A 2,845-nucleotide genomic window follows, 5' to 3' on the forward strand; every position below is an offset into this window, starting at 1 on the left:
CAACGCCAGAATGTCCTCTATGAAACCGAATCGTCTTATGTAACGAACCAGAATGTCTAATGAGAACCAGAAATCGTTATGAGTTAACCAGCAATCGTCTCTATGTCTAGAACTCCAAATCGTTCAATCGAGAAACGAATGTCTCCTACTGGACCGAAGCAGAATGTCTAAAATGAGAGACCAGACCTGCTCCTAATGCAGCAACACGAATGGTCCATGAGAACCAGAATGTCTATGAGCAACCAGAGAGGTGTTCCTCTATGAGATCCACGAATGTTCTTTATGACGAACTAGAATGTCCTATGAGAACCAGAATCGTGCGCGTATGTAGAACGCAGAAATGTCCTTCTATGGGAACAGAAAAGGTTATGAGAACACCAGTAATGTTCTCTCATTGAGAACCTCAGAATGCTCTCTAATGAAGACCAGAATGTCCTCTATGAAGAACCAAGAAGTCTTATCGAGAACCAGAATGTTCCTCTAACTGGAATCCCAGAATGTTCTATGAGAACCGCACCGAATGATCTACCTGAGAAACCATATCGCTCTCATCTTCGAGCAACGTAGAATGGTTCTTGTAGAACCAAGGGAATGTCTCTATCGAGAACCAGAAATCGTTCTAATGAGAACCAGCAATGTCTCCTGATGAGAACCAGAAAGCGTCTATCGAGAAACCAGAAGTTTATGAGAACCAGAATGTCTGCTGTGAGGACCAGAAAGGTCTATGCAGACAACGAATAGTCTCTTCTGAGCACCGACACGAGAATGGTCTCATCTGAGAACAGCAGAATGTCTTATGAGAAGCAGAATGTCTAGGAGCAAGCGCGCGCGAGAGGATTCTCGTATGAGGACAGAAGTGTCGTGCAATGCAGACCAGAAATGTCTACTTGATGTAAGGCCAAGAAACTGCTCTACATGAGCAACCAGAATGTCTCTAATGAGAACAGAAGTCTAATGAGAACGCCAGAATGTCTATGAGAACCAAGACACTCGTTCTCTATCGCAAAACCAGAAGTGGTCTCTGAACTGAGAACCTAGAATGTCTAGTGAGACACCAGACATGACTCCTCATGAGAACAAGAATTCGTCTTATGACGAACCCAGATAAGTCCTATGAGACAGAATCCGTCCTTACTGAGAAAGAATGGTTATCGCAGAACGGGCAGGAATGGTGGTTCTATGAGAAAACCAGAACGTTTATGAGAACAGAATCGTCCTCTATGAAGAAGTCAGAAATGACTGCTCTATGAGAACTCAGAATGTCTGCTATGGGACGAACCAGAATGTCTCCTATGAGAAGCAGAATGGTCTATGACGAAACCTCTCAGACCATGTCCTATGAAGGAACCCAGCATTGTCTTTATGAAGAACGCGACGTACTGTCTCGTGAAGACACAACGAATGTCTCTATGCAGAACAGAAATTGGTCGTATGAGAACCGAGAAACTGTCTATGAGAACAGACATGTTCGATGAAGAGGAGCAGAGAATGTCTCGTACCTGGAGAACGCAGCAAATGTCGCCTCTATGGAGAAGCAGGAAATGGGCTCTCATGAGAGAACCAGAAGTCTCTACTCAGAGAGCGAATTCTCTATGGAGAAACTATAGAATGTACCTTCTAATGAGAAAACCAGGAAATCGTCTCTACTGAGAAGCGCAGAATGTCTAAATGAGAAACCAGACATGTCTAGTGAGACCAGTAATGTCTAATGAGAACCTAGAAATGTCTGCGATGAGAAACAAGAAATAGTCTACTAATAGAGCAACCGAGACTGTCTAACTGAGAACCAAGAATGGTCTATGAGCAAACGCAGGAATGTCTCGATGAGAATGAATGTCTTCTAATCGAGAACCAGAATGTCTCTTAATGAAAACCCGAGAATGGTCCTCTATGGAGCAACCAGAAATGTCTCTATGAAGAGACGCAGAAAGTTCTAATGAGAACGCACAGAATGTCTAAAGAGGATCAGAATGTCTCTAATTGAGACCAGAAAAGATCTACTGAGAACACATACAAGAAATGTCTATGAAGAAAACCACGAATGCTCATATCGAGACCAGAAGGGCAGGGGGAGCTGCGTCGGTCTGATGGAATGCAGGGACACCAAGAGCAGGCGATGGTATCTGCATGCGGAAAGCCCAGAATGTCTATGTTAGCAACAGCAGAAATGTCTACTATGAGAACGCAAGACAATGAGTCCTCCTACTGAGAAGCAGAATGTCATGCAGCAAGCCAGAATGTCTATGAGAACCAGAAAATGTCTCTATGAGCAACAAGAATGCTCATCTCATGAGCAACCAGATCAATGTCTAACTGAGCAACCAGAATGTCTACTGAGAACCAGAAATGTCCTGATGAGATAACACGGAACACAATTGTCTCTTTATGAGCAACGCAGAATGTCTCTATGAGAGAACCAGAATGTCTATGAGACCAGAATGTCTGCTTATGACGAGAACCCTCCGAGAAATGTCTAAAGTGAGAAACCAGAATGTCTCTAGTAGAGAACCCAGAAGAGTGTCTCTATGGTAGATACCCACGATGTCCTCTATGAAGAACAAAGAATGTCCCTCGCATCCAAGATGGTCACTTCTCTGACATCAAGTCTTTGCACAGAAATCAGTTCCGATCTCAATCCCAAGCTCTTTACGTGCTTTTGAAAAACGCTACAGGGGTATGTCCTATATGACTCGTAGGATGTTTGAATAATACGCAACTGTGTGTAGCTGACGCCAGGTGGGCCTCTCAAATTTGGGGGCTAAACAGCAAAAAGCTATACAGTTTTCGTAACTTTCGGGTATTGGTTCTCATAGACTTTCTGGTTCTCATAGAGACATTCTGGTTC

The sequence above is a fragment of the Salvelinus sp. IW2-2015 genome, linkage group LG16 (genome assembly GCF_002910315.2).
Source record: "Salvelinus sp. IW2-2015 linkage group LG16, ASM291031v2, whole genome shotgun sequence".
Lineage (NCBI taxonomy): Eukaryota > Metazoa > Chordata > Actinopteri > Salmoniformes > Salmonidae > Salvelinus > Salvelinus sp. IW2-2015.